A 24,292-nucleotide genomic window follows, 5' to 3' on the forward strand; every position below is an offset into this window, starting at 1 on the left:
AGAAAGAAGAAACGTGAGCACACGCCGCTGGGTCGGAACACCGTATCCCTTTATTCATCAAAATCACCTATGATGGGGATCCCTGGGTGGCACAGCGGTTTGGCACCTGCTTTTGGCCCAGGGCACGATCCTGGGGACCTGGATCGAATCCCACGTGGGGCTCCCGGTGCGTGGAGCCTGCTTCTCCTTCTGCTGCCACGTCTCATCGCGGGTGAGAAACGCCCACGGAAGCTGCCCAGGCGGGGACAGCGACCCACACCACTCTCCACGCCGCAAGGTCCCGCCGGGGTGGCTCGGCCCTGCTCGCCCTCCCAGCCTGCAGTCGCTGGGGTGCCGCGTGCTGCGCAGAGGGCCCTCGTGTGCGAGGCCGAGGACCTAGAATGGGAGGAAGCCCTCCCGGCCGCCCCTCCTGCCCTCGCCCTGCCCTCCCTGGAGTCTGGGGCCCACGGAAGACGAGGCCACCGTCCAGCGCCCACGGGAGCGGCTACACGCCGCTGTTTCTATTTGCTTTGCACTTCGTCTCGGAGAAACATGGATAAAAGTGACCCTGGACCAAAGGAAGTCAAGAAAACGTGCCAACGGCTTGAGTCGGATTCTTTCCGTACCCCGTGCCACACCGCCTGCACCACGGCCTCGGGCCGCCACAAACAAGACAGACCGTGTCCTCACGCATTTGTCCAAACCCGAAGGACAACAGCACCAAGCGTGAACCCTGATGTACACGGCAGACTTTGGGTGACAATCATGCGTCACTACAGGCCCCTCGATTCTAGCAAACGAACCACTGTCGTGAGACATGTTGAAAATCGGGGAGGCATTGGGGGGTATACGGATAACCTCTGGTCTACCCACTCAATTTGACTGTGAACCTAAAACCGCTATGAAAAAATAAAGTCGAGGGGGATCCCAGGGGGGCTCAGCAGTTGAGCATCTGCCTTCAGCTCAGGGCGTGACCCCGGGATCCCGGGATCGAGTCCCGCGTCGGGCTCCCTGCATGCAGCCTGCTTCTCCCTCTGCCTGGGTCTCTGCTTCTCTCTCTCTCTCTCTGTGTCTCTCATAAATAAATAAATAAAATCTTTAAAAAAAATAAAGTCAATTAAAAACAATAAAAACGAAAACTTCAAACATGTACATCCGTTTGGACACACAGAAGCTCTGGAGGCAAACATCATCATCCTGCTTCTGTGCACTGAGCAATGTAAGAAGCGATGGCTACAGACCTGGGCTTAGCGGGGACATCACCTCCCGGCCAGTAGACAAAGGCCACGGTCGCCCCTCCACGTGTCAGCTGCCAGGCACGGAAGCCAGCGGGGTGTGGGCAGGCTCCTGCGCAGTTCACGTTGGGGCCTGTACAGGAGCCTTGGAGAGCACTGTAAAGGGGAAGTCGAAGGGGAGCCACGGGGACCCCGAGGGAGGGCTCGCCAGAAAGAGAGTGACTCCGCGGAGTGAATAAAATGCAACAACCAGCTGGTCGGGGGTGATGGGAGCTGCAGGCCGAGGCTGCACAGAAGCCGTCCACCTACCCCCGGGCGTCCACAGCTCGGCAGACGAGGAGTGTGTCCACTGGGAGGACCGTCTCACAAGCCCCGGGATGATTCTGAGCAAAGCCGCCCCTGCCACGGCCTTTCCTTGCCCTCACTCCCCACTGAGAGGGGGCCCTGGGACGGTCCTTGTCACCGCGCTGGATTTCTGAGGCTGGGTGCTCATGACCCGTTCCAACACCCAGACGGCGGTTAGAGCAGCAGAAACAGGTGCATGTGGCCTTCGCAGAATGAGGGAGGGCACGGCCTGGCCCGGGGACCTGCGCCGGCTCTGGAGTTCACTCCGGGGGCGCCTGGGGGGGTCCTCTGCAAGGAGGAGGCTGGCCGTGGTAGGCTTTTACACCCCTGAGCCCTACCAGGGACGCAGGGCCCGCCACACACGTGGGGATGGAGGGAAGTGGGGCCGGAGACAACGGCCTTCATGAATCCACAGCATCGGCAGGGGCTCAGCACGACGGCAGGCCTGTACTTAGAATTACTCGAAGGTGGGCAGCCCCGGGGGGCTCAGCGGGTGAGCACCTGCCTTCAGCCAGAGCATGACCCCGGGGTCCCGGGATCGAGTCCTGCACCGGGCTTCTCCCTCTGCCTGCGTCTCTGCCTCTCTCTCTCTGGTCTCTCGTGAATAAATAAAATCTTAAAAAAAAAAAAAAAAGAAAAGAAATACTCGAAGGTGTGGGGAAGAAAGCCCTTTGGACTTACTGCTGTCGACCATCACCCCAAGGCCGCGGCCGCTTCGGTTCAGCCTGCGCCCAGCGCGCGGGCGGTGCACAGGCCTGGCCGGGCTGCCCCAGCAGAGCCCGAGCCGCGGTGGCCTGCTACTGCCCAAGGCCTCGGTGGGGCTTCCTCTGTCCCTTTGAAGTCTGGGCACACGCACGGAGAGCTCCCGGGGCTGCAGTCATCTTTTATTCAAATAACCGGATAAATACTTCCATGATGCCGGGTGATGAAGGAAGCACTTCATTACCTTCAGGCCGAAGATTCTGAGGGATAAAGGAACCGGGAAGAACACACGAGGCGACGGGAGCTGCTGGGGAAAATCCCCCCGCGCTCCGCTGCCCAGAGGAAGGGCCCTCTTAGGGAAGGGCCAGCGGGGCTCACTCCCCGCCGGAAGGGAGCCGGGCGCCGGGCTGCGGGCCGCCAGATGGGCGACATCGTCTCTCCTGGTACTTATGGGGCTTCGGGGCTCAGGTGACGCGTCCATCCCGCTGGTCCAGTTCTCCCCACAGCTGACTCCTTAAAGGCAGCGGAGCAGGTTGCCTTTCCCATCTGCCTCTTCCTCTGATCTCCAGGCTTGGCAAATTAGTTTTCAGACAAACAAAAAGTATTTTGATAGTAAATCCTTGTTTATAATATCCCCCTGGGGACGGAGTAATCAGCCTTGGGATATCAGGCAGGCCATCAGTTTAACCAACAATTTGAGCCCTGCAATCTGGGGACACATAATTTCCTCTCTCTTTGTTGCTGAATATTTTCTTCTTTTTTTTTCTGCCCTTTGGTATTTTAAAAATCCTGTTGTCCAAATAATAGTATTTTGGAGGATTAGTCGTCATAAGGTAACCATGACCACTGCAAAGAATCCTGTTTTTGTTTTTTTTTCTCACTTATATCAGAAAATGAGTTTGAATTCATGAACCCACAGTGTAATCTCTGCAGCCCTGTTAAAACACTCAGTTTATATATGTGGGTGACCATACCTTTGTGGCTGATGCAAGACGTCACCAACACAAAACCAAACTACTTCACTCTTATTAGGAAGAACAACTAGCAAACGTCTAAGAATTATTTTTTTTTAAAGATTTTATTTATTTATTCATGAGAGACACAGAGAGAGAGGCAGAGACACAGGTAGAGGGAGAAGCGGGGTCCACGCGGGGAGCCCAACATGGGACTCGATCCCGGGACCCCAGGGTCACGCTTGGACCAAAGGCAGGCACTAAACCACTGAGCCATCTAGGGATCCCCCGTCTAAGAATTATTTAAAACCATCCTAAACCAACTTAAGTATCTTTTTTTAAAAAATAAATAAAATAAAATAAAACAAAATAAAATAAAATAAAGTAAAATAAAATAAAATAAAATAATAAAATAATAAAATAAAATAAAATAAATAAAATAAAATAAAATAAAATAAAATAAAATAAAATAAACAAAATAAAATAAATAAAATAAAATAAAATAAAATAAAATAAAATAAAATAAAATAAAATAAAATAAATTGGATTGCAGTAATGTTGACTGACCTCTCACTATACTGAACCAACAAACTGTTCCCAGTATACTAGCAGGTCTTCTACATTTTGGAGGACTTTGCTTTTGGAATTCTGGAAGGCAGATAAAGGCACTGGAAGAAGAACTACTTGCCCAGAGACCCATGAAGGACAGGAATTTATGCATTCGGGAACAAAAATAGAGGCAGTAAGAAAGAAAAAAAAGAAGAAGATGGTAATGAATCAAGCAATGAAAAGAAAGTAAGAGTGTACACCCCCCACACCCATTCCCCATTCACACTTTTCTCTTCAAAGCAAACCTAGAGGGGTGAGCTGCAGACTCAAAAAGAAATCCAGGGATCCGTGTGACCAGTGGAGAGCCCGGTGTGCATGGTGGAGTCACTGAGAAGAGCTGGTGACGATGCCAACTGCTGAAACCAAGAAAGGTGACTCAGGGAAGGTGATCCCTGTAAGAGGGGTATGCAGAGATCAGACTGGGTGGACTTGGAAATCCTGGTTTCCTGTAGAGATACTAACCTATGAAGATCTACTAACCTAAAATGTTGACTTGATTAAATATTCCAATAGCTTGTGACTGAGAAGGAAGCAAAGGAAACAAACAAAACCCCCCACAAAATCTTACCCATGTTTTAAATGTACTATTGTATTTTATGTATGTATTTTTTAAAGATTTATTTATTTATTTATTTATTTATTTATTTATTTATTTATTTATGATAGACAGAGAGAAAGAGGCAGAGACACAAGCAGAGGGAGAAGCAGGCCCCAATGCAGGGAGCCCAACGCAGGACTCAATCCCGGGACTCCAGGATCCCGCCCTGGGCCAAAGGCAGGCGCCAAACCGCTGAGCCACCCAGGGATCTCCTTATGTATGTATTTTAAATTAAATTAAAACCATGTTTTAAATGTACTATTGGGAGGACGGTTGGGCAGGGGGGAGAATAAATCATCAAAAGCCAAATCCCATTAATCACCCACAACATTCTTGAGAAAGCAGCAGCAGCAACCAAAAAGAACCGCTGTAGATACTATACAACTGTGGGCTATTTTATTTTTTTTAATTATTTTATTTATTTATTATTTATTTATTTATTTATTTTTCGTGGGCTATTTTAAAGTGATATCTCAGCAACAGGATGCACTCAGGTTGGAATTAAAAAAAAGATGCAGAGCAACCACGTGCGGAGGATGTAGCTGGTGGGAAAGGAAATATGAGGCAAGGGATGCTTGTGAGAATCAATTCAGAGGAAAAATCCTCAGAATTAAATATGGATGGCAGGATACAAGGAAGCCAAGATCTTTACTGCTGTCTAAATTACTACTCCAAAGGCCAGTTGTTGCTTTGTGTTATTTAGTGGCTCTTAGGGGAATCACTCTTTCTTCTATCGTTTTTTTTTTTTTTTTTTTTTTTTTTGGGTGGGGAGTAGCATTTCTGCAGAGGTCCTGGGTTGCCCCATGGATATATATATAACATGCGGCCCCTTCTTTCCAAATATCTAGGTGGCTTGTAGTTACTTACAAATGAAAGGCACTTCCCTTGGCTAAATGAGCTGGAGAGCGAAAAGCTAAATTAGTGACTTTAGGTAGCAAAGAATAACCCGAGTGAGCCCTCAGATTGAGGAGCTTGCCAAAACTGAGGGTGACTCGATTTTTAGGACTTGGCTTTATTTTCATTCTCTGAAAATAAGCAATGAGCATGTATGAAGCAACATATGTAAAGGTTATTTATCCAAAGCACTGTGTGCACGAGCTGAAACTGGAAGTAATCCAGCTTTCCATCATGAGGGAGCTGGTTAGATGCATTACTGCGTGTGCACGGCACGGGAAGGGACTATGAAAACGTTAGGAAAAAAGGCAAAGCCCTTGAACTAGTGAGAAGGAAAGATCTCCAAGAGGTCTCCAAAGGCGAAAACAGCAAAATACAGAACAGTCTAGTGTGCCACATGTTATGGAAGAAAGAGGGGAAATAACAATACGTATCTGCATTTCCTTCGTCTTGCATAAACAAATTCTAGAAGAATGCTAAGTAATTAATAATATGGTGACCTGCTGGTGACAGAGAAAAATGGGGCTGATGAGGGTAGAGGTGCGAGCTAAACTTTTTACCGTATACCACTTTGTATTGTGTATTAATCATGTAAAAGTATTCCCTATTCAAATGTTTTAAGTAAATAAGAAATGAAACAAAAATGAAAAATGAAATACAAACTTCAGTGCACAGAGACTATTCAGGGGTATTATTTTCTCTTAAAGATTTTATTTATTTAAAAAAAAAAGATTTTATTTATTTATTTGACAGAGACAGAGAGAGCAAGCACGAGCGGGAAGGGGGGTGGAGAAGCAGGCTCCCCGCCGAGCAGGGGCTCGATCCCAGGACCCCGGGTCCATGACCTGAGCCCAGGGCAGACGCTTAACTGGCTGAGCCACCCAGGAGCCCCCCACAATGATTAATCAGGGAAAAGAATCCAGTATTTGAGGCCCTTCATTGTGACGTGGGAGGGACCTTTCACGACATCACTCCACAGCCCCTTGTGCCTCCCCAGCCCTTCTCTTTAGAAATCTTTGCTTAAACGTTTGCAAATAGGCGTAGTTTTGAAAATGGTAGATTCTTCACTTACCCTTGAAGAAATCATTTGAACCTTATTACTAGGCTAGGAAGCTTACATAGCTCTTCTTTGGCACCCACCTACTTTTATACTGAACTTGCCTACTGAGTGGCTCTCTTCCTCTGTCAGTATTGATCTGGCTAGTGATTTTTAGGGCCCTATTATTTAAATTATTGGGGCTGGCTTCAAGGCTATTTCAGATGTCTGAGGCAGGAAAATGAAGTGGAACTTGTGCTACGATACATAAAGTAATCGGATTGCTTTGGTCGCAAGTAACAGAAAATTGAACTAAAACGACCTTAAGCAAATATATTGGTTGACTTAGGAGTACTTGGGTGGCTCAGGTCCTGATCCCAGGGTTCTGGGTCGAGCCCTGCATGGGGCTCACTGCTTAGTGGGGAGTTTGCTTCTCCTTCTCCTCCCCACCCTTCCCCTCTCCTCATGCTCTCTCGCACAAATAAATATATTTTTTAAAGTTATTGATTCACTTAAATAAAAAATTCAGCTGTAGGGATGATTACAGCCATGAGCCAAGGATTTGTGACATCATTAGAATTCCTTCCGTCTTTCTCTATGATTTCCCTACCTCTGCTTCCCTCTTATGCTAGCTTTGTCATTAGACCGATTTCACGAGGTAAAAATGGCTTCAGCTCTTTCGAGGCTCACCTACAGTTTACACTAAGTTATACGGCAGAGAAAGCAAAAACTCCCACATTTCAATGGCTCACATCAACAAAAAATTATTTTTCTTTCTTTTTTGTTTTTTTTACATATTTATTTATTTACTTGGGAGGGGGCGGTGTGCGTGCATGCATAGTGGGAGAGGTGGAGGGAGAGAGAATCCTCACACATAATCCCAACTGATCCAGGAACCCAAAGTGGGGCTTGATCCCAGGACCCCAAGATCATGACCTGAGCCAAACCAAGAGTCGGATACTTAATGGACTGAGCCATCCAGGCGCCATTCACTATACATTTCTCCTGTAGGTCAACTGTGGTTCTGTTTCACATAGTCCTTATTCCTGGACCCAGGCTGATGGAGCAGCCCCTGGGAGACATTGCCAGAGTTGTGGAGAGGGTGGGGGAACGTAGTGCAAACCACCGTGTGGGTTCTTACAGCTCCAACTCCCACGTGGCGCACGCTACTTCTTAGGTCATTGACCAAAGTCAGTTGTATGCCCTAGTCTGAAGTCAGTGGGGCAGGGAAATTAACTGAACAGCATTCCAAAGTAAGTCTTGAGACTCATACTAATTAGATAAAGTACCAGGCTGAGTTGTTGAACTAATCATTGGACCAGGGGAAAAGAGAGCTGATTGGCTCAGCCTCGCTCATACGAAGCGTTTAAACCAGGGTTAAATACAGCTTCCCTGGACCCAAAAGGACCCCCCAAAGAAAACTAGAGGTCTTTGTGGCAAGACAGGGGAAACGGCTGCAGCAGTTGAAACCTGGCATCCAGATTATATTTAATCATGTTTACATCAAATTCCGTGTAGGCAATTTAATGATTGCTGAAAATTAAAACAAAAGAGAATTATGGCATACCATCACTCCACATTTGAAGTCATCTTGGTGGAGTCTGTCTCCCGAGTTGATGAAAAGAACAAGGGGTTTGGGATTAGAAAGACCCATGTCTCTGTTAGGAAGACCACTATGTCTTTTCTACTGGCTTGCTGATTGTGGATGTGAAAATCCTCTTGTTAGCCTCATCTGTAGAAGAAATTAATAATACTTAATAGTGGGGCACCTGGGTGGTGCAGCGGTTGGGCAGCTGTGCCCAGGTCTTGACCCCGGGGTCCAGGATCAAGTCTCCCATCAGGCTCCTGCAAAAAGCTTGTCCCTCTGCCTCTGTCTCTGCCTCTCTCTCTCTCTCTGTCTCTCATGAATAGATAAGTAAATCTTTAAAAATAATAATAGTAATACTTAACAGTGAGCTCAATAAACAACATAATAATATGTAATCGTGTTATATTAAAAAAGACCATATACACAAAGTGAGAGAAAAACCTAACAGGTGCTCCAAAAAATTGTTGCCTTCGCAGCGAAGGCCTGATAGAAGCTGCTAACAAACTGCAAATAGCGGTCAAGGGAGCCTTCTTTTAATAAAGGAAAACTAGCTAACTTTCATAAACAGTGCTTCAGCTGCCCCTTATTAGCCAAAACAAAACAAATGAAAAACCACAGAGTATTTTGCTGTTGATAATGCCATTCCGTCAAAAAAGGAGGGACAAAACACATTATCTTCAAAACGGAGATTGGAGACAAGACAGCAGAAGGAATTTAGAGACTTCTTTATCATTGATAATATATATTTATGAAAAGAAATGGAAATAAACTGTAAACCCACTGTTACCGCATTCTTACACACCTGTCACTACACAGTTTCACCCAGAGAAGGTCATACGTCAATTATATTATGTATAGGATTTCGTTTTAAGTGAAGCCTACTCATCTGCAATTAATATTTTATACATAGCGCTTAAAGATCATTAAATAAATTGTGGAACTTCAAGGCTTCAGAATGATTCTCCAGTTAATTATGCATGGATATCTACTTAAACTTCACCAAGAACATGCTGTTGTGATTTCATCTTAATTGCTATTTTAGAATTGGCGCATATAATGTGTATGGATATGAATCAAGGGTTCTCATATTCTCTTTGTGGTGGATGCAGCAAGGCAGCGAGCTCCCTAATGTCCGTTCAAGCCATGGGACGCATGGTCACAGGGTCCAGGGAAAAATCATAATCACAGATTCATTCACTCTATGATCTGTCATCCTGATTGTATAAAACTTTGTCCGGCCCCCACCTAAGATCGTTCCCAAAGAAAAGTCCTATTTAGGACTGGGTAGCATAGATTTAAATGTGGATATTAAAGCAAATGAATTGCAATGTCAGTTATATAATGAGGCCCCTGTCACCTTGAAAGCTTCTCTTCCCACGTGAACACAAAGCAGAGAAATCAGCAGCTTTGGTAGCTGTGGCAACCACCCCGCCAAGCCTGGAGAGCGACTGTTTCCTACGCAGGTTTTGTGCCCCTCTGGCGCTTTGTAGATTCTGCTAATGTTAAGGCCTCTCAGATTCTCAACTTAGTGAATTCATCCAGCTGGGAAAATTAGAGCTGTGATCAGGAGACAAAAGGAGACCTGCTTTGTGTCTGACAAAGGTAGGAAAACACCCTCCAGCTGAAGCTCCTAATGACCCTCCACAACAGCATCACCAACAGCAAATATTTATCATGCATATTCTGTGTTTAAATTCTGAGAAGAATGCAAAGCCAGTTTACTTGGCTGAGACAACCTCGGCATTAATTGCCCCCCAAACCTGGCAAATTTAAGATGAATGTCAAAAGAATCTCATGTGACGTAGTCCCAGAACTGTGTGCCACGCTGAAGAGTATTTACTAGACATTCGTGGAATATGATAACCCAATAGTCTAGTATTAAAATCCAGATACACCACCATGATTGTCTTCTTCAACAGAACAAAGCAGTGTTCATAAATAAACGAGTTTCACATCCATTTTTGTCTTCTATATCGGTTTTAAAATTTTTTTTATCTCTTTGTACATATTTCTGGGAAAAGAGTAAGAATATGAGACAAAGTAGAAAGCCTTCCTGACCAAATCCTGATTTGTGAAACATAGTTGACTTATGTGGCCACTGCTTGGGAAAGCAAAGCAGACATCTACTGTGTCCCTGGAACTACAGCGAAGGGGGAGCCTCACATGGATGCGTGTGTCATGTGGGCTGGGGGGGGCCCATGGTAACCATCTTGCCTTACTCCCTACTAACAGAATCCCTAGGTTTGGCAGAGCAGTGATAGGAATGTCTCAAAGATTCCATTTCCCTTGCAGAAGATGGCGGCCTTTCAACGGACAGCACTTCCAGAAAAGCTCTTCAAAATAGGCTAGTCATGTAGTCCGCTTCTTTCTTCTTGTCAGAACTAAGGCAGCATTGCCTTAGTTGTGGACCAGACCTGAGGGGACCAAAGAACAGAGAGCCACAAGGAGCCACTGTGGCAACTATGAGCTCCCTACCTCCTGACATCTCGTTACGTGAGAAACAAGTATCTGTCATATTCAGGCCACTGTATTCAAGTCTCTTCTAAGTGACCAAGTGCCCTTCCTGACAGATACAAACAAAATAACCAGAAGAAGATAAAAACATTAAATTACGTGTTAGATTTTCAATGCTCTTAGAACTGAGAGGGGAAAGGCTATGGAATGAAGATTTAACTCTCAAAGAAGACTTCACAGAGGAGCTATAGAGTAGGCTAAAACTTGAGTGGAGTGGGACTTACAGTTGTCAAATGAAAGATGGCTTAAAGATCCAGGGGTCCGGGGAGAGGCTGGGGCGCACCACATAGCCCGGACTGCCCGGAACACAAAAGTCACGGCGAGCCTTGATGCACAAGAACTTACTTTTTAATTGAAGAGTTAACCAAGAACAATCTGGGTCCTTGGAAAGTGACAGAAGGAAATAAATATTTTAGGAAAAATAATTTGTCAAGGAGATGCGGATAAGAAGAAAGCAAAGAGAGAAGAGGAGAGCACTCCAAAGGCAGTGGCAACAGTTCTGGAAGGAGGAGCTGAGATCTGGCCTATGGTGGTAGGGCTGGAGGGCAGTATTGCTCAGGGGCCAGGTACACACCCAGAGGAAGTGACGTTGTAAGTAGAGTGGGAGAAGCCAAGGGCTTCAGAGGAATGTGGGCAGGAACTTCACTTAGAATTATGGAAGATTGAGGGAACTGCACCAAGAGATGTTTCCCAAAAGTGAAGTGAACCAACTTTTGTTGGAGTTTGCCCAAAGAGAAGAAAGTCACAACAGAGACAGCATTGTTCCAGTCCTCCTCCCAGAGCTCCCAGCAGTGGGATTTCCACAGATGTTCATAAAAGTAAATAATCCGCATACAAATAAAGCAGATGGTAATTAAAGGTAGAATGTCAATAGGCCTAGTGATCTGCACCTTGGAGAAAAGACAGGGAGAGTCGGGAGGGTTCAGTTAGGCAGGTGGAGAGATTCTGACCGCCAGAAATAATTCTAGCGATGTCTCAAAGGGCTGCCACGAGCCTGCACACTTGAGAGGTTGTCTGGGTCCCACTAATACACGAGGTCGCCCGCAACGATGGACAGTCAGTTGAGTAGGAAACCCTACACCGCACGTTCCCGCCCCCGTGCATGCCTCCAGATCGCCGCCCGGGCTGGGAAGAGGCCGGCGCAGCACACCCAGGCTGCCCTCTAGAAAGTGGACTGCTCTTCTGTTTCCTGGGAGGAGAGGCCTCACCCAGGAGGCCTTCCTCACCCATGGCTCTAGGAAAGTGTTTAGTACAGGGAGACAAGCAAAGAAACAAAAACTCATGTGGAAAACAGATAGTAACACATCAAAAATTATGTCAAACATTTAGTAGATTTATCACTAAATGGATACTCCATAAATGTAATGGTAGCAATCTGAGACCAGCTCTTGCCCTATGGGATAGATTTTAAATTATCCGCAGTATCCATTAACAATAGAATAGCTAGATATTGGCTAAATGAAGTAGAAAGAGAAATGATTTCTATAAATATGTACCGGCCAGAAAGAGATTGCAGCTTAAAACTTGCAGACTCTTAGTTGGGCAAATATGACAAAAAAAATTTCAGGAGTCACCCCCACTTACTAATAGGTATAGAGAGGATGCTCATCACTGAAGTCAAGAATATTTAAATTATTATATTAACTATTTCTTAAATTTTTACAGAAATTTCTGCTCTTTTTGGCATTATTAACATCCTTTTTTTTCTCCCTTAAAATTCTTCTCCAAATCACATTTTCTAGCTCAATTTTACTAGAGTGAAAAAGTAACTTTTGGTTTGACAAGTGATATTTTCTATGAAAAGCCACAATACGGATCATCTGCTTACCTAAACTAATATTTACCATATGAAAGGTAGTAGATAGAGCATTATATTATAGCATTATCTTCTATAATTCATATAGAATTATATAACTATATAATAATAATGTAAATTCTTATTCTCAAATAAAAAGTTTATTAAATACAAAACATTATAAAATGGAATATTATGAGCTACACTCAGAATCCAAAGGTGATTCTGAAACTAGGAAACCCACTGTTATTTATAACGGCCGAATCCACTGCAAATAGGTAACGATTCCCCAGTCTACGTCAATCCACGTGAGAGATTCAAAAGAAAGCAGCCTTGGCTCTCAATCTTTTCTCACATTTCAGTCACTGAGCGACTGACTGGTGAAACTCCTCTCCCAGATGGCCCATGTGGGCTGGGTCAAACTTCATGTAGTCAAATACCAATTCCCTTGAGGCAATATGCAAATGAAACAGAGCATATATGCAAGCCAAAGCCATAGGGAAGAATTCTAGCAACATTCTGTCTCAACCAGGCCAGGCAAACTACCAGAAAAATATTCCACTCCTTTAAAATTAGTTATTAGTGGATGAAACACCAGAAATCTAAACAATGACTTTCGAAAACATAGAGTTAACTTTCTACTTTCAAACACAACGTAGTAACAGACGTTGAGACACACCCACTACCACACACACAGCATTAAAGGAATGATTCTAAAGTAATCAAGGAGAAATTTAAAATAAAAATAAGCATTGGGGGGAAACAAACAAACAAAAAAGCAACACCAGAAATATGTGTAGTTTTTAGTTTATGATTAGTTTAAATTTTTTAAAGATTTTATTTATTTATTTATTTATTCATGAAAGACACAGAGAAATAGGCAGAGGAAGAAGCAGGCTCCCTGCAGGGAGCCTGATGTGGGACTCAATCCCAGGACCCCAAGATCATGACCTGAGCCAAAGACAGATGCTCAACCACTGAGCCACTTGGGTGCCCTTAGTTTAATATTTTTAGTTTAACTTTTGAATTTGTCACACATTCACATAGTCCAACATAGATAGATATAGATATAGATATAGATATAGATATAGATATAGATATAGATATAGATATAGATAGATATATAGATATAGATTTTTTTATTTAAATGTCTGTACTGAAACATCTCACTTCTCCCCATTCCTGTCTTTTTTTATCTTCTCAGGATCTCTGGGTGACTTCCATTTCTCCTCTAGTTCCAGGGAAATCCTGTGAGATTAATGAGTAAAATGGAAAGTACAGAAACAGAAGTACATGTGTAAAATCATACATACACACATGTAGGAATTTAATACATGACATAGAGGACTTTTCAAATCAGGGGCAAGGATGGACTATTCAGTAAAAAATCATTGAGTCAAGCTAAACATCTGAGGAAAAGGTTATTCTTATTTCACAGCATAGAAATGTGAACAAATAAATATATTCCAGGTGAATTAAAAATATAAACTCTAAAACTATAACATTAGTAGCACTAAATATAGTATAATTTCTATCACCACCCTGGGGTTAGCAAGAATATTGAGAGCAAGCCAAGAAACATAGTAGGAAAGACCATCAAAAATTATTTAAAAGTTTAAAACTTCTTTTAAGAAAAGACTCTGCAACAAAAGTTAAATAGCAGAAAGAATATATATATATATATATATATATATATATATATATATATATATATGCAACAGGTATAATAGACAAAGTTCTAATGATCAAAATCTATAAGGAGTTCCTATTTCAATATTTATGTGTGAAAAGAAAACAACCCAATGGAAATATGAGCACACGTTATAAGGCAGTAGTTCACAGAAAAAAAAATATGAATGGACAGTGAATATTTTTAAAGAGATGATCAGCCTTACCAGGTATCAAAAAATGTACACTAAACCAACAAGAGACAAACTGTTTACCTTTAGATTGATAAAAATTAGTAAGATGGCTATCAACTATCGGTAATAGAAGAACTCTTCGGTCTCATACCTTGGAAGTAGAGATAAATAAATAATATATATACATATTTGTTTAGATAGAGAAAATTTGTGTGCTGGAATTCCAAAGAGGTTAAGAAGGCAAGCCAACCTGGCAGGAACCATGCAGCCCCTCCGCACCCCCAAGAGAAATGGTCACCTAGAGACTGCACAGCATGTTTAAAGAGACTTCCAGACCAGCAGGAAGGTCAAGCAGAAGGCAGCTGGTCTTTGGCAAGCGCTGAAGCAGACGGGGAGCCAGTGAGAGGGGAGAAGACCGAGGAACAAATGGGGGTGATGATATCATTTATTATGACTTCTCTTTTCTTCAAGGAGGTTTCAAAGCTCAGGAATTTGGAGTATGATTGGCTTTTTGGAGGAAAACACTGAAAGGGGAATAAACTTAAAATACAATTAAAGCATTGTAAAAGAAGTAAAGGGCTAATTCACAGGGCAGCTTTGAATGGCCACAAACTCTGGGATTGCAGTTTGGTCCAAGTTGAACCAGTCCCTTACAGGCAGGAAATCTCTAGTATTAAAGTTAAAAATAACAAATAAGAAAAAATAAGAAAGATACTACACGTGTTTGCGTATATCTGAGTGGAAACATACCTACTTAATTTAGCATGACTTATTATTAGTGTTTTATTATAGCACTTTCAACTTTGGAAATTATTTTATGTATATATATATACACACACACACAATTCAGTATTGTTAACTACAGTCACCATGCCGTACGTTAGATCTCCAGAACTTGTTCATTTTATAACTGGAAGTTTATATCCTTTGGCCAAGATGTACTCATTTTCCCCACCCCCAAGCCCTTTGCAACCAACAATCTACTCTCTCTTTCTGAATTCAACTTTTTTACATTCCACGTATAAGAGAGATTAAACAGTATTTGTCTTTCTCTGTCTGACTTATTTCACTTTGCATAATGCCTTCAGGCTTCATCCATATCACTGCAAATGGCAGGATATTCTTCTTTTTTATGGCTAAATAATATTCTATTATTTGTATATAGACAACAGGTTTTCTTTTTCCACGTCTTGGCTATTGTGAATAATGCTGCAATGGATATGGGAGTGCAGATACCTCTTTGAGATCCTGTTTTCCTTTCCTCTGGATATCTGCCTAGAATTACTGGATCACATGACAGCTCTGTTTTAAACTTTCTGAGGGAACATCCATACTGTTTTCCATAGTGGCTCCACCAATTTACATTCCACCAATAGTAAAACAATGGTTCTCTTTTCACCACTTCTTCACCAGCAGTCGTTATTTGTCTTTTTGAATAGCCATTCTGAAAAGTGTGATATGGTATCTCATTGTGGTTACGATTTTTTTTTAGTTCAATTTGCCAACATATAGCATAACACCCAGTGCTCATCCCATCAAGTGCCCCCCTCGGTGCCCATCCCCCAGTCACCCCCACCCCCTGCCCACCTCCCCTTCCACCACCCCTTTTTCGTTTCCCAGAATTAGGTGTCTCTCATGTTCTGTCTTCCTTTCTGATATTTCCCACTCATTTTTTCTCCTTTACCCTTTATTCCCTTTCACTATCTTTTATATTCCCCAAATGAATGAGACCATATAATGTTTGTCCTTCTCCGATTGACTTATTTCACTCAGCATAATACCCTCCAGTTCCATCCATGTTGAAGCAAATGGTGGGTATCTTTCGTTTCTAATGGCTGAGAATACATAGACCACTGCTTCTCTATCCATCATCTGTTGGAGGACACCGAGGTTCCTTCCACAGTTTGGCTATTGTGGACATTGGTGCTGTGAACATCGGGGTACAGGTGTCCCGGTGTTTCACTGCATCTGTATCTTTGGGGTAAATCCCCAGCAGTGCAATTGCTGGGTCGTAGGGCAGCTCTATTTTTAACTCTTTGAGGAGCCCCCACACACTTTTCCAGAGTGGCTGCACCAGGTCACATTCTCATTATGGTTATGATTTACATTTCTCTGATACTTAGTGACCTTGAGCACCTTTTCGTGTACCTATTAATGATTTGAATATCTTCTTTGGAAAGATGCCTATTCAGGTCAATCACCCATTTTTGTGTATATTTTTGCTATTTAGTGGTACACATTCCTTATATATTTTGGATATTATAGTCACACTTGTAAATTTTTGCTTTTCTTGCTTGCACTTTTGGTGTCATATTCAAAAAGTCATTGGCTAGACCAATGTCAAGGAGCTTTTTCCTTATCTTTTCTTTTAAGAGTTTTATGGCTTCATATCTTATGTTGCTTAACCCATTTCAAGTTAATTTTTGATAGGTGTCTAATTTCATTCTTTCATATGTGGAAATTCTGAAGATATTCCCCTATTTTATTTTCCAGAAGATTAATTGTTTTGTCTTTCATATATTAAAATACAATTTTATAATCGATTGTTATGTATGGTGATTTGTAGATGTCTAGTTTCATTTTCCAATATGGATATCCAACTGTCCCAGGACCTTTTGTTGAGACAGCTCTCCTTTCTACTTAGCTTTTCAGCACCATCCTTTTTTTTAAAGATAAAAGCTCATATATCATTGGTCCTATTTTTAGGTCCAGTAATTTGTTTTATTATACTGTTTAGTATACTTCTACCAATATCATAGTCACCTAATGATTACATATTTGTAAGGTTTGATATTTAACAGAATAGGTTTCCTATTATTTGTATCCTTTAAGTTGTCTTAGCTATTCTTGACCCTTTACATTGTTAGTCCATCAGAAAAATAAATTAAAAAAATAATAAAATAAAACAAAAATTCAGATTTTGATTAGGTTTGAGTCTATACTTCTGTTTCAGTCTATATTTCTGTTTGAAAAAAAGTGATATCTTTAAAGATTGGCATTCCAGATATTAAGATGTTCATCAGTACACAGCAACATAAACTCTCTAAAATGAAACACAAAGAATAAAACCACTAACATAGCTTAACATATCTCTAAAGCATTGGGAAGGAAACGTGAAGATATTGAAGAAATACATGCTGAAAAATTTCTAAATTTGATGAAAACTATAAATTCACAGATCCAAGAAGCTCATCAATAAAATCCATGTATCAGAAAGATAAAGAAAATTATTCCAAGACTCATCCTAATCAGTTCCTTAAAATCAATGATAAAAAAGGAAATTTTAAAACTAGTCAGAGGAAAAAGACACATTATCAACAATAGAATAAAAATCAAGATGGCAACAGATTTCTTTGTGGAAACAATGCAAGCTGAAAGACAGTGATGGATCATTTAACATCATTAAATTATTGAAGGAAAAATTGGCAACCTGGAGTTCTTTATTCAGAAAAAAATAATTTTCAGCAAAGAAAACAAAATAAAGATTTTTTCAGGCTTACAAAAAATTTTTAAAATTCAGTAACATTAAACTTACATTATAAGATATATGAAAGGAAGTCCTTTAAGCATACGAAAAATAGTGCCAGGAAAATACCTAGAGCTACACAAAGAAACGAGGAGCACTACGAATGTAACAAGTATAAAGGCAAGTATAGAGACTATTTTTATACACTTATTTTATTTTATTTATATGAATTTCTAAAATATAATCAGTTATTTAAAGTTAATAATCAAAGAGTATGAGAAACAGAAGCATAATTTTATGAGCTTATGCTGTATATGAAGCAATATAATATCACTTAAAAGTAGACTGTAGTAAGCTGAATATGTATGCTATAAGGCTTAACATACTACTAAAATAAGCCAAAATTTTGTCTCTGTTAAACTGACAAAGGAGATATAATCATTTTTTTAGAAGCCCAAAAGAAGACAGGAAAAGAGGAAAACAAAAATAAAGAACAGCTAGAATAAAGAAAAATCAAATAGCAATCTAGTAGAGTTAAACCCAACAAAGGAATGGTCACATAAAATTTAATTATCCCAAGCCTAAAATCTAAAGTACCCAAACATCTCCATTTAAAAGTAGAGATTGTCGCATTGGTTAAGAATGTAAGACCCAACTGTATGCCACCCACGAGAAATTCACTTGAAGCATAAAACAAGAATAGGTTAAATGTATAAAGACAGGAAAAGATACACCATGATAACACTAATTGAAAGAAAGCTGAATTTAGCATATTAATTTCAAAATCAATTTCAAAACAAAGAGTACTATCAGAGAAAAAGATGATGATAAAAAGATCATTTTATCAAGAAGACATAATCCTAAATGTGTGTGTACTTAATAATAGAACTTCCAAATATGTGAAACAAAATTAAGAGAACCTCAGTGAGAAACAGAAAACTCTCTAATCATAATCAGTGATTCAATACCCCTCCCTCAAAAGCTGATCTACCAAGTAGATGGAAAATCACTAAAGATGTAGAATACTTGAACAACACGATCAGTCATTTGCCCTAATTCACACGTATAGAACACTCCGCTCAACAACAGCGGGATATACATTATATTCATGTGCACATGACACATTATCAAAACAGACTATATTCTGGTCCCAAAATAAGTTTCAATAAATTTAAAAAGCTGTACTCTCTGATCACAATGGACTAAAACAGAAATCAATAACAGAAATATATCTAGAAAATTCCCCAATACATAGAATTTAAGTAACACATGTCTACATAATCTATGTATCACAGAATTCAAAACAGAAATTTTTTAAAAAAATTTATTTGAGAACAGGCAAGATGGTGGAGGAGTAGGGTCCTCACCTCACCTGCCCCCACAACTTACCTAGATTATTTTCAAGTCATCCTGAAAACCTACAAATTGACCTGAGGTTTAAAGAGAGAACAGCTGGAATGCTACAGAGAGAAGGGTTTTCACTTTTAACAAGGTAGGAAGGTGGAAAAATAAAAATAAAAAAAGAATCCAGTGGGGGCAGCAGGAGCCTCAGGGATAGGGAAACCCAGTCCCAGAGAACCAGGAACTTTAGAAATCTGCACAGGATTCTTCCTGGAGGGAAAGTCACTTAGCAAGGAACTCGGGCAGAACCACAGGAGGGGCAGTGGAGCCTCCAGTCTCCCCAGGTCACTAGCAAAGGAAGTGTGCCCAGGGGAGAGCGCACCCACACTGTGGCCGAGCTCAGTAAAGGGCTGGAGCATGCACCTGCAGGGCCTCAGGGAGAAGCTGGTGGATCAGGCAGGGGCTCTGGGTGGAGAGGGCTGCATCCTGCTGCCTTTGGGAGGTGCGGCCCTGGGAGCACGATTCCAGCAGCACAGGCCCCAGATCCCAGGGCACTGAGGGACACAGCTCGAGGATCCTGCCTCCTGGGACAGCCAGAGGCGGGGAGGGCCCAGGACAGCGAGGACTTTCCTGCCGCAGGATGCCCCCAAGCTATGCAGGTCAGCGCCCCCCACCCCCAGAGCATCCAGGCCAGTGTGGACTGGGAGACTGTGGTAGTTACTGTGGGAGTTGACCCCAGAACTGGAGAGCTGGCCGCCGCCAGTGGTGTTGTTCCTCCTTGTGTCACCCTGTGCCTGGGAGGGGTGGGACCACCAGGAGACAGAGGCCTCATGGGGTAAACAGGCCCACTGAGCCCAGCACCTGGCAGGGGGCGGGGCATCTCCCCCAGGTGCACACACCTGAGAGTCAGTACAGCAGCCCCTGCCCCAGAAGACACACTGGAAGGACAAGGGAAGAGCAAGTCCTTGACCAAGCAGCGCTGGAAAGCTCCAGGACCAAGGGAAAATCGAGGGAATATAGTATATAGAACTAGAGGGTTCCTCCCCCTTTTTAAAATTTTTTTCCTTTTTCCATTACAACTCTTTACATTATACTAAAAATTTCCAATATCTTTTCTCCTTTCCCAGTTTAACAACAATATTTTACCACCCCTTCATTTTTAAGATTCTTCCTTTTTGACTTTCATATTTCTACAATTACAGGTCCTAGATATACTTTCCACTTCTAGATTCCCTTCAACATACTCAACTTAATTTTGAGAGATATACAAGATATATTTTTGTTTTGTTTTGTGTTTTTTTGTTTTCTCTGCCTCATTTTGTTCTATAATGGCAAAAGTTAACACCTTCTAAGACATGACCAGTATGCGCCCAGAACCAAGTGGTATACCATGCTGGTTCATTCTGTGAGACTCCTCATTCCCATTCTGCCCCCCTCTTTTATCTCATTTATGTTTTGGTGGTCAATACTGGGGCCCTCTACAAGTATTTCTGATTTATATAAATTTGGGACTGAGCATCTTCTGACATACAGAACTTAATATACTCAGAACCCAGAGGAGGATCACCCTCTAGAACCCCTCAGGTAGACTACATTCTCCCTCCACTGCAACTTTGTCATCACCACCATCTCCCAGTCCCCCCTTCTTTTCTTATTCTTTTTTTTTTCTTTTTTCTTTTTTTCCCCCCTCTTCTTCTTTAGGATTCTTGGCCTTTTATTCTTTACCACTTTCTTTTAAAATTTGTTTTTCACTTTAGGGATCCTTTTGTTTTATTTCATTCTGATCTTTGTTTTCAATTTATGGTCTCTGACCTCAGCAGAATCATCTAGGGTGAGATTTACTTAGGTTGTGGTTGATATTCTTGATGCAGCCCATTCATACAGCCACTCTGCACTGAGAAAATGACTAGAAAAAAGAACTCAAAACAAAAGAAAGAATCAGAAACAGTACTCTCTCCACAGAGTTACAGAATTTGGATTACAATTCGATGTCAAAATGCCAATTCAGAAGCACAATTATAAAGCCACTGGTGACTCTGGAAAAAAAGCATAAAGAAATCAAGAGACTTCATGACTAGAGAATTTAGATCTAATCAGGCCGAAATTAAAAATCAATTAAATGAGACACAATCCAAATTGGAGGTCCTAATGACCAGGGTTGAGGAGGTAGAATGAAGAGTGAGCAACATAGAAGATAAGTTGATGGCAAGGAAGGAAGCTGAGGAAAAAAAGGAAAAACAATTAAAAGACCATGAGGAAAGGTTAAGGGAAATAAATGACAGCCTCAGAAGAAAAAGTCTACATATAATTGGGGTTCCAGAGGGCTCTGAGAGGGACAGAGGCCAGAAAGTGTATTTGAACAAACCATAGCTGAGAACTTCCCTAATTTGAGGAGGGAAACAGGCATTCAGATCTAGGAGATAGAGAGGTCCCCCCTAAAATCAATAAAAGCCATTCAACACCTCGACATTTAATAGCAAAACTTGCAAATTCCAAAGATAAAGAGAAAATCCTTAAAGCAGCAAGAGACAAGAGATCCCTAACTTATATGGGGAGAAATATTAGATTAACAGCAGACCTGTCCACAGAGACCTGGCAGGCCAGAAAGGGCTGGCAGGATATATTCAGGGTCCTAAATGAGAAGAACATGCAGCCAAGAATACTCTATCCAGCAAGGCTCTCATTCAGAATAGAAGGAGAGATAAAGAGCTTCCAAGATAGGCGGAAACTGAAAGAATATGTGACCACCAAACCAGCTCTGCAAGAAATATTAAGGAGGACCCTGTAAAAGAAAGAGGAAGCACAAAGAAATAATCCACAAAAACAGGGACTGAATAGGTATTATGATGACACTAAATTCATACCTTTAATAGTAACTCTGAATGTGAATGGGCTTAATGATGCCATCAAAAGACGCAGGGTTTCAGACTGGATAAAAAAAGCAAGACCCATCTATTTGCTGTCTACAAGAGACTCATTTTAGACCTAAGGACACCTCCAGCCTGAAAATAAAAGTTTGGAGAACCATTTACCATTCAAATGGTCCTCAAAAGAAAGCAGGGGTAGCAATCCTCATATCAGATAAATTATAGTTTATCCCAAAGACTGTAGTAAGAGATGAAGAGGGACAGTAGTAAGAGATGAAGAGGGACACTAGATCATACTTAAAGGGTCTATCCAACAAGAGGACCTGACAATCATGAATATTTATGCCCCAATGGGAGAGCTGCCAAGTATATCAATCAATCAATAACCAAAGTAAAGACATACTTAGATAATAATACACTAATACTGGGAGACTTCAACATGGCGCTTTCTGCAAATGACAGATATTCAAGCGCATTATCTCCAAAAAGAAGAGCTTTTAATGATACACTGGACCAGATGGATTTCACAGATATTTACAGAACTTTACATCCAGACGCAACTGAATAGACATTCTTCTCAAGTGCACATGGAACTTTCTCCAGAGTAAACCACATATCAGGTCTTAACAGATACCAAAATATTTGGATTGTCCCCTGCATATTTTCAGACCATGATGCTTTGAAACTTGAACTCAATCACAAGAAGAAATTTGGAAGAAACTCAAACATGTGGAGGTTAAAGAGCATCCTGCTAAAAGATAAAACAGTCAACCAGGAAATTACAGAAGAATTAAAAAGATTCATAGAAACTAATGAAAATGAAAATACAACCGTTCAAAATCTTTGGGATACAGCAAAAGCAGTCCTAAGAGGATATACATCACAATACAAGCATCCCTCAAAAAATTGGAAAATACACAAGCTAGCTAACCTCGCACCTAAAGGGACTGGAGAAAGAACAGCAATAAAACCTGCACCAACCAGAGAAGAGAGTTAATAAAGATTCGAGCAGAACTCCATGAAACGGAGACCAGAAAAACTGTAGTAGAACAGATCAACAAAACCAGGAGCTGGTTCTTTGAAAGAATTAATAAGATAGAAAACCATTAGCCAGCCATATTAAAAACAAAAGAGAAAAGACTCAAATTAATAAAATCAAGAATGAAAAAGGAGAGATCACAACCAATACCAAGGAAATACAAACAATTTTTAAAAACATATTATGAGCAGCTATAGGCCAATAAATTAGGCAATCTAGAAGAAACAGACGCATTTCTAGAAAACCACAAACTACCAAATGTGGAGCAGGAAGAAATAGAAAACCTGAACAGGCCAATAACCAGGGAGGAAATTGAAGCAGTCATCAAAAACCTCCCAAGACACAAAAGTCCAGGGCCAGATGGCTTCCCAGGGGAATTCTATCAAACATTTAAAGAAGAAACAATATCTATTCTACTAAAGCTGTTCTCGAAAGATAGAAAGGGATAGAATACTTCCAAACGAGTTCTATGAGGCCAGCATCACCTTAATTACAAAACCATAAGACTCCAGCAAAAAAGGAGAATTATAGACCATTATCCCTGATGAACACAGATGCAAAACTTCTCAACAAGATACTAGCCAATAGGATCCAACAATACATTAAGAAGATTATTCACCATGACCAAGTGGGATTTATCCCCGGGATGCAAAGCTGGTTCAACACTCGTAAAGCAATCAATGTGATAGATCATATCAAAACAGAAAAAACAAGAACCATAGGATCCTCTCAATAGATGCAGAGAAAGCATTTGACAAAATACAGCATCCATTCCTGATCAAAATTCTTCAGAGTGTAGGGATAGAGGGAACTTTCCTCAGCATCTTAAAAGCCATCTACGAAAAGCCCACAGCAAATATCATTCTCAATGGGGAAGCACTGGGAGCCTTACCCCTAAGATCAGGAACACGACAGGGATGTCCACTCTCACCACTGCTATTCAACATAGTACTGGAAGTCCTAGCCTCAGCAATCAGGCAACAAAAAGAAATAAAAGGCATTTACATTGACAAAGAAGAAGCCAAGCTCTCCTGCTTTGCAGATGACATTATACTGTACATAGAAAACCCAAAAGACTCCACCCAAGATTGCTAAAACTCATACAGCAATTTGGCAGTGTGGCAGGATACAAAATCAATGCCCAGAAATCAGTGGCATTTCTATACACTAACAATGAGACTGAAGAAACAGAAATTAAGGAGTCAACCCCATTTACAATTGCACTCAAAAGCATAAGATACACAGGAATAAACCTAACCAATGAGGTAAAGGATCTATACCCTAAAAACTACAGAAATCTTCTGAAAGAAATTGAGGAAGACACAAAGAGATGGAAAAATATTCCATGCTCATGGACTGGAAGAATTAATATTGTGAAAATGTCAATGTTACCCAGGGCAATTTACACATTTAATGCAATCCCTATCAAAACACCATGGACTTTTTTCAGAGAGTTGGAACAAACCATC

At 41.4% G+C, this 24,292-nt stretch overlaps 1 long non-coding RNA gene across 2 annotated transcripts in view; it reads right to left on the reverse strand.

Moving 5' to 3' along the window:
* Positions 1-24,292, reverse strand: part of LOC144292002 (uncharacterized) — an 89,547-nt gene that overhangs the window by 8,946 nt on the left and 56,309 nt on the right. The window contains exon 3 of one of the 2 annotated variants that reach the window (XR_013359547.1): positions 3,769-4,215. The exons of the other annotated variant lie outside the window; for it this stretch is intronic. This is a non-coding gene — a long non-coding RNA (uncharacterized LOC144292002). Of the gene's footprint in view, positions 1-3,768; positions 4,216-24,292 lie in introns of those variants that run through there. 2 annotated transcript variants of the gene reach the window in all.

This window comes from Canis aureus, chromosome 20 (genome assembly GCF_053574225.1).
Source record: "Canis aureus isolate CA01 chromosome 20, VMU_Caureus_v.1.0, whole genome shotgun sequence".
Classification (NCBI taxonomy): domain Eukaryota; kingdom Metazoa; phylum Chordata; class Mammalia; order Carnivora; family Canidae; genus Canis; species Canis aureus.